We start from the raw sequence: 7,705 nt of genomic DNA, 5'->3' as shown, positions 1-7,705 counted from the left end.
TGTACCAATGTATGGACCTTACATGGCATCTACGTGGCGTTGTATGGCATCCTGCCCTACTATTTATGTCCAGCCAAGCCATTACCACATTTTTTATTGTGGCTGTTTAGTGCATTTTTTTAATAAAGCCCATGATATTCATCCAACTAGCTACAACACGAACCACTACACATAATCAATCAAGCATTCACAACACAACTAATTCCCATTGAACATGCCAATAATTTGGCCATTTCATAAATTTCTATTCAGTTATTTCACTGAGTAACGGCCTTTTAAAATGTGCCCAAGAACACATCCAAAAACGGTTCACATGCCCTCACTAACCAGATTACATCAACAAATATACAACATTGTACAGACCCTCTTAATCATCAACGTCACCTCTACAGCTCAAACTTCCTTTGCGTCTCTCACCACTAAGGAAACCTGTAAAACAAAATGCTTCTGTTACAAAATGGCAAGTTGATTAAAACAATAGCGATACTAGTTATTATCATTTGAACCATCTTTTTTATTTTACATGATTTGGATGTCACTCATGAGGTGTTGACAATAAAGGGACAAGGAAAGGAGATAAGTTATTGTTTCTGGAAAACTACTTGCAAGAAAAATCCATGGTTATGAACTAATTATGTGTAATTTTTCTTATGTATAAATATACACCTATCCAATGGCAGAGCTACATGGAAATTTTTGGGCAGGACAAGGTAAAGAAGAGCACAATTTTTTCTATCTGGGTCAATAAACAGACTATATATACCATTTCTATATATTTTAATGCAGTTATCTTCACTAAACAAAGAACATTACATTTAACGTGTGCTCCATGATCACAAGTTAATAATTTCATTTGCACAAAAAGAAAGAAAAAAACTAAACTTGAAACAGTATATAATGAAGTGCTTTAAATATGTGCTCTTATGTAGCCGACAACATTCTAATTTTGCCAAAAAAAAACCTTTCTAATTGAAAATTTGCTGTTTATTTTACTGTCCTCAAATGTGCATTTCCTATCTTCAGTGTATAGCTAACTTTTAAGAGGGAGTTTTCACTAGGTAACTATGCTGATCCAAACATCCAAAACACGACACTTCAATTCTAACATGAACATGTGTGCGTGTAAATAGGCGTAGGTGCGCCGTTTACCTCTGAAAAGCACCAAGCTGGACGGCTGCTTGGTGTTGGGGAGCTCGGGAAGCAGCCTGTCCATTGAGCATAGCCGCTCAACAATCACCATGAGGAGCACCATATGAGGCTGCTATGTAACTCATTCTCCGGTTTTGGGCAGGGCAGGCCACGGCATCCTTTTGCCCCAGCTTAGCTCCGCCAATGTACCTATCTATACATGTGAGAATCTACCTAATAGGTATACTATATCAAGAACAGCGAAGTGTACTCTATATTACGAAACTATATTTTACAATGAATCTAGTGAATCTAATACTGTGGTGCAGATGTTTATATAGCTTCATATAAATTTGGTCAAATTCAATTAATTTAGAATTAAGGAAGCAGATTATAAATAATATCATTCAATGGTAGAGAAAATAAGAATTAAATTAAATGTTCAACGTGGAGACACTTTCAAAGTTACACTGCATTTATTATTATTATATTCAGAATTGGATAGAGCAAATCAATCATACCTAGAAAACTTATATGATGGGCTATGACAATACAGTAAATAGGTGGACTGATTCGCTTGTCATCATCCATCAGCCCACAACTGAGAGATATTTACTAGAAGTGGACACAACACAACAGGATATGATCAACCATCAGCCGAGCTCGTCCAGAAGATAATGACAAACTTAGTCGTGGCCACACACACACACGCGCACACACACACACACACACAAACTTAGTGGTGGCCAAGCAAGCATACAAGTTCTGGTAGGCTTATTTTTTGCTTGATAAACTTAGTGGTAGGCTTATTTTTTGCTCCTAAAAGAAAATAGCATGTCAAGCAGAGTATTTTACTGGACTAAATAATGCTATAACAGCGAGAACCCTCCAGTCAAACTAAATGAGGGCAGAGGAAAATTGGGTCATTTGGCTTGCAAACAGTGCAACCTTAGCAACCAGGAGCTGTGCACCATTTACCCAATCAGTGCACGCCGCTCTACTATGCAGGTGGACTATATCAGTAACCCAATGATAAGGAGAAGAGAGCAGGTACCTTGTGCGGTGCCTCGTGGTCAAGTTGGATGAAGCCGTGGCGTCGAGCACGAGGTCAGACCCGACGATGTCCTCCTTGTCGGGCTAGGGGTTGGGGTCCTGTGCGTCCTGGTCCTCGTACTTCTCCGTGTCGTGGTCATCCCGGTCGATGGAGGGCACCCGCTGCATGAGAAATCAGAAATCGGTCATAACATGTTTTGGTGCTTAAAAGGATAGAATGACTGTAATTGCTACAACAGTTGTAGATAGAATGGTGTTGTCGTCCACAATCCAACAATACTGTCCCGGCTGTAATGATCATATATATAATGACTAGAATTGCTAAACCAAGGAACCCGTATCAACATCCACAACCAGATCGATGTAATGACTGCACAAAAAAATAGAGGCGTTCTAGGCATAAAAAATCTAATGATCTAACGAAACTGCAACAGTTGATGATGGTTGTCCTCTGCTGCACGGATGAGATCCCTGTTGTAATAGGTGAAATTAGAAATTTAGAGGTCAAATCAAAAATGGAATAGCATCAAATCTGTAGCTGAAGCTGCGTGAGGAAGAAAACCAGCCAAGCAGAAAAATTAGATGGCATGGAGGAAGGTTAGGGAAGGAGATGTACCTAGCTAGCATGGGAGCAGGGGAAGGAAGGAAGTTCCATGGCGCCAGTCGTCATAGCAGCAGCAGCCTGCCTCCCCCTCGTGCTCATGCCCTGCCTCCCCCTCGTGCTCATGCCCTGCCTCCGCCACACAGCCGCCACTACTGTTGGTAAAGCAAAACCATGCGGAACAAATTAGGGTAGTCTGCATCTGATTGCTGCAGCAAATCAGAGAAGGTAGATGCAGTAGTTACCTAGGGTGCGTGTACCTTGAAGACGAGCGGGAAGAGGAGATCCATGGCATCTTTACGCGGGCGGCCGCTGGAGATCCTGAGGGGCAGATCTAGCCGGACTGGAGGACGGAGGGAATTGGAGAAAGTATGTGAGTGTGCTGCGTGGTGGATGCGGCGGATCTAGTACTTGCCGGAGCTGCGAGGTAAGGGGGTAGGGGAGGACCGGCGGCGAGCTGTGGGAAGAGTGAGGCGAAGATCTGGTTTGTGGCGGCGATGTGTGCTAGGACGCTGCGGAGGAGGGAGAGAGAGGAGGGGCCGAGGTGGAGAGGTTAGGGTTAGCTTTTTATATGGGAACGGTAAGGCGGGCTTTAGCGGGCTTTCGGCGGGCTTGCGGAGCTGTACTAGGCCATCCAGTTTATGTGAATGTCATGAGAAATCCGTCATGGATTAACAAGTTTCTTATAGTGTGATATAAAATGACTATAAAATGATTGTAAAACATTCAAGAATTATAACATAACAGCATGGAACAATCAAAAAGTATAGATACGTTGGAGACGTATCAGAGTGTCATCCACCAGGTACATGAGGAAACAATCACCAAAGGACTTTGCAGTCCTATCTCTTGCTCCTAACAGGAGCTTCCTCGTCATCCTCTGTGGAACTTTCATCACTTTTTTTCATAATATTCCACTCGAATGGCAGGTTCAGGAGTTTCATAGGATTCTAGTCTTGAAGTGCTTTGCATATCTCTCGTGGGGAAATATCCTCAAAGAATGTAGCATATTTAGACTCCATGATCATACCGACCTTCATGTCGTGTACATCATATTTCACCACTATGATTGTATAGAACACTATGCTTGGCGTAGCCCAGAAAAATGCACTCCACAATCTTTGGTCCCAACTTACACTTTTTGGTTATCGACACATTGACTTTCACCAAACAGCACCAAGTGCGCAAGTAAGAGAGTGCGGTTCTTTTATTTTTCTCATGGCTCGTAGGGAGTGGTCTCATTATCCTTTATGGTAACTTTACTCAGGACATGACATGATGTCAATACAGCTTCCCCCCATGCCTTGGATAAACCCGGTGTATTTAACATGGCGTTGACCAAATCTTCGAAAGTATGGTTTTTCTGTTCAGCAACCTCATCTGATTGGGCTGAATAGGGAGTCGTCCTCTCATGAATAATATCATGTTCCGCACAGAATAAATCGAACTCGGTAGAAAACTACTCTCCACCACAATCAAATCGAACTCATTTTATTTTATTTTCAAGTTGGTTCTCAACTTATGCCTTATACATTTTAAAGTAGTGCAGAGCGCCATTCTTAGTATTTAACTAATACACATAGCAGAATCTAGTGGAATCGACAATCAATGTCATGAAATATTTCTTTCCACCTTTAGTTAACACACCATTCATCTCACAAAGATCTGAATGTATGAGATCTAGTGGTGTCAGGTGTATCTCCTTCGCGGGGCTTGTCAGTATTACGAGGTTTCTTTGCTTGCGCACACACATGGCACTTAGAGCCTTTGCCTAAAGTGAAACTCGGGATTAAATATATCTTATCTAGCCGTGTCATACAACCAAAATTAATGTGACAAAGACGTTAATACCAAACCTCGGATTCATTCACGCTAGAATGGATTTGGTTCACAACTTTATTACAAAAATCCGCTAGGGAAGGTGGAACAAACCACCGCAATCATATCCTTTTCCAACAAATAGTCCATATCGAGATACGACTACTTTAGTGGACTCGAATACTAACTTAAGTCCTTTGATAACCCACAAGTATAGGGGATCTTTTGTAATCTCTTTAGATAAGTAAGAGTGTCGAACCCAATGAGGAGCTAAAGGTAGAATTTATATTCTTCAAGTTCTATCGACCACCGATACAACTCTACGCACACTTAACATTCGTTGTACCTAGAACAAGAATAAACTAGAAGTTCTTTGTAGGTGTCGTGAGATAAGTTTGCAAGATAATAATAAACATGAAAATTAAACTTGGGTGTTATTTTAATAAAAGTACATTTCAGTTAGTATAGCGAGTGTGCAAAAGTGGTGGTAGGATTTGTGGAATTGTCCCTAAGTAACGGACTACGTTACTAGATCGATAGCAAGTTTTTATGTGGGAGAGGCCATTGCTACCATGTCATCCCTTACTTGAAATTCTATGCACTTATGACTGGAACTATTAGCAAGCATCCGCAACTACTAACGTTCATTAAGTTAAAATCCAACCCTAGCATTAAGATATATTGGTCCCCCTTCAATCCCGTATCAATCAATTTCTATGGTAGGAAGAAGTTTCCATCACTCTTTCCCTCCAATGCATAGTCCTATCAACATACAACCAAACCTACGGTGTGATCCACGCGCGCGCTCATATGATGGGCACCAAAGGACAGCAACATAACCACAAGCAATTTAAACCAATAATAGCAATTCACCAATTATCGACAGGACAACAAAAATCTACTCAAGCATCATGGGATGGCAACACATCATTGGATAATAATATGAAGTATAAAGCACCATGTTAAAGTAGAGGGTACAACGGGTTGCGGGAGAGTGGACCGCTGTAAATAGATGATGGAAGGTGATGTAGGTGTTGGCGAAGATGACAGAGTTGTTGAAGTAGATCACCGTCACATGATGATTGCCCCGGTGGCATTCTGGCGCCACCGAGAGAGAGAGAGAGAGAGAGAGAGAGAGAGAGAGCCCTCCTTCTTCTTCTTGCTTCGCCTCCCCTCTAGATGGGAGGAAGGTTTCCACTCTGGTCCATGGCCGCAATGGCTCCCAGAGGGGAGGAGCCCCTTAGAGATTGGATCTCTCTTTCTCTCTCTCTCTCTCTCTCTCTCTCTCTCTCTTCTGTTTTTGCAACTATTTTTGAACCCCTTCATCATTTTTTTATATTCCTGGAGATCCGTAACTCCGATTGGGCTGAAATTTTAAGGGGATTTTTCTCCGGAAATTATCTTTCTTCTGGCAAAAGAAGGGAACCAACCGACCTATGAGGTGGACACAAGCCTCCTGGGCGCACCCAGGGTTGGGGGTCGCACCCTCTGAACTTGTGGGGCCCTCGGGTATCGTCTCATGTTGATTCTTTTTCCCAAAAATCACATATATTAAAAAATAAATCTCCGTAAATTTTTAACGCATTTGGACTTAGTTTGATATGGATTTTCTGTAAAACAATAAACATGCAATAAACAGGAACTGGCACTGGGCACTAGATCAATATGTTAGTCCCAAAAGTAATATAAAATGTTGCCAAAAGTATATGAAAGTTGTAGAATGTTGACATGAAGCAATCAGAAATTATAGATATGACAAAGATGTAACGCCCTTATTTACCTAGAAGGAAGCCACTCACGAGATTCTTCTTGGTCGCGGGGACATGATGCACGCTCTTCAGTTGCACAATCTTTACCGAAGTAAACTTTAGATCTACTATGGCAACACTCAAGGAAATATGCCCTAGTGGCAATAATAAATTTGTTATTTATATTTCCTTATTTCATGATAAATGTTTGTTATTCATGCTAGAATTGTATTAACCGGAAACTTAGTACATGTGTGAATACATAGACAAAACAAAGTGTCCCTAGTATGCCTCTACTTGACTAGTTCGTTAATCAAAGATGGTTATGTTTCCTAACCATAGACTTGTATTGTCATTTGATGAACATGATCACATCATTAGGAGAATGATGTGATGGACAAGACCCATCCGTTAGCTTAGCATTTTGATCGTTACAGTTTCATTTCTACTGCTCTCTTCATGACTTATACATGTTTCTCAGACTATGAGATTATACAACTCCCGAATACTGGAGGAACACCTTGTGTGCTATCAAACGTCACAATGTAACTGGGTGATTATAAAGATGCTCTATAGGTGTCTCCGAAGGTATTTGTTGGATTGGCATAGATCGAGATTAGGATTTGTCACTCCGTGTTTCGGATAGGTATCTCTGGGCTCTCTCGGTAATGCTCATCACTATAAGCCTTGCAAGCAATGTGACTAATGAGTTAGATGCGGGATGAAGCATTACATAACGAGTAAAAAGACTTTCTGGTAACGAGGTTGAACTAGGTATGATGATACCGACGATCGAATCTCAGGCAAATAACATACCGATGGCAAAGGGAACAACGTATGTTGTTGTGAGGTATGACCGAAAAAGATCTTCATAGAATATGTAGGATCCAATATGAGTATCCAGGTTCTGCTATTGGTTATGTGTACATAGTTCTCGAACCCGCAGGGTCCGCACGCTTAACGTTCGAATACGATTTGTATTATGAGTTGTGTGTTTCTGATGACCAAAGTTTGTTCGGAGTCCCGAATGAGATCACTGACATGAAGAGGAGTCTCAAAATGGTCGAAACATAAATATTGATATATTGGACTATGTTATTTGGACACCGGAAGAGTTCTGAGTGGTTTCGGGTAAAAACGGAGTGCCAGAGGGGTTACCGGAACCCCCTGGGAAGCAATGGGCCAACATGGGCCATAGGGGAGAGAGAGGACATGCCGCACAGGGGAGGCTCGTGCCCCCCCATGGGGAGTCCGAATAGGACAAGGGAAGGGGGTGTGGCCCCCCTTTCCCTCTCCCTCTCCCTTCCTTCCCCTCTTCCTCCAGGTGGAATCCTACTAGGACTTGGAGTCCTAGTAG

The 7,705-nt window shown here is 41.8% G+C and overlaps 1 long non-coding RNA gene across 6 annotated transcripts; it reads right to left on the bottom strand.

Moving 5' to 3' along the window:
• Positions 1-202: 202 nt before the first annotated feature.
• On the bottom strand, positions 203-3,323 carry LOC123088188 (uncharacterized). Of its 6 annotated transcripts, none has more exons than XR_006441738.1 (5): positions 3,028-3,323; positions 2,798-2,937; positions 2,183-2,652; positions 1,150-1,362; positions 203-429 (listed from the first exon to the last, which is right to left on the bottom strand). It is a non-coding gene; the product is annotated as an uncharacterized lncRNA (long non-coding RNA). The 6 variants fall into 6 exon arrangements; XR_006441740.1 differs by having other exon boundaries at positions 1,150-1,358; XR_006441736.1 differs by having other exon boundaries at positions 1,150-1,342.
• Positions 3,324-7,705: the final 4,382 nt, after the last annotated feature.

This window comes from Triticum aestivum, chromosome 4A (genome assembly GCF_018294505.1).
Source record: "Triticum aestivum cultivar Chinese Spring chromosome 4A, IWGSC CS RefSeq v2.1, whole genome shotgun sequence".
In the NCBI taxonomy this organism is placed as follows: Eukaryota; Viridiplantae; Streptophyta; class Magnoliopsida; order Poales; family Poaceae; genus Triticum; species Triticum aestivum.
Note: the sequence above shows the minus strand (reverse complement) of the source record. Positions and strands in the feature narration are given on the sequence as shown.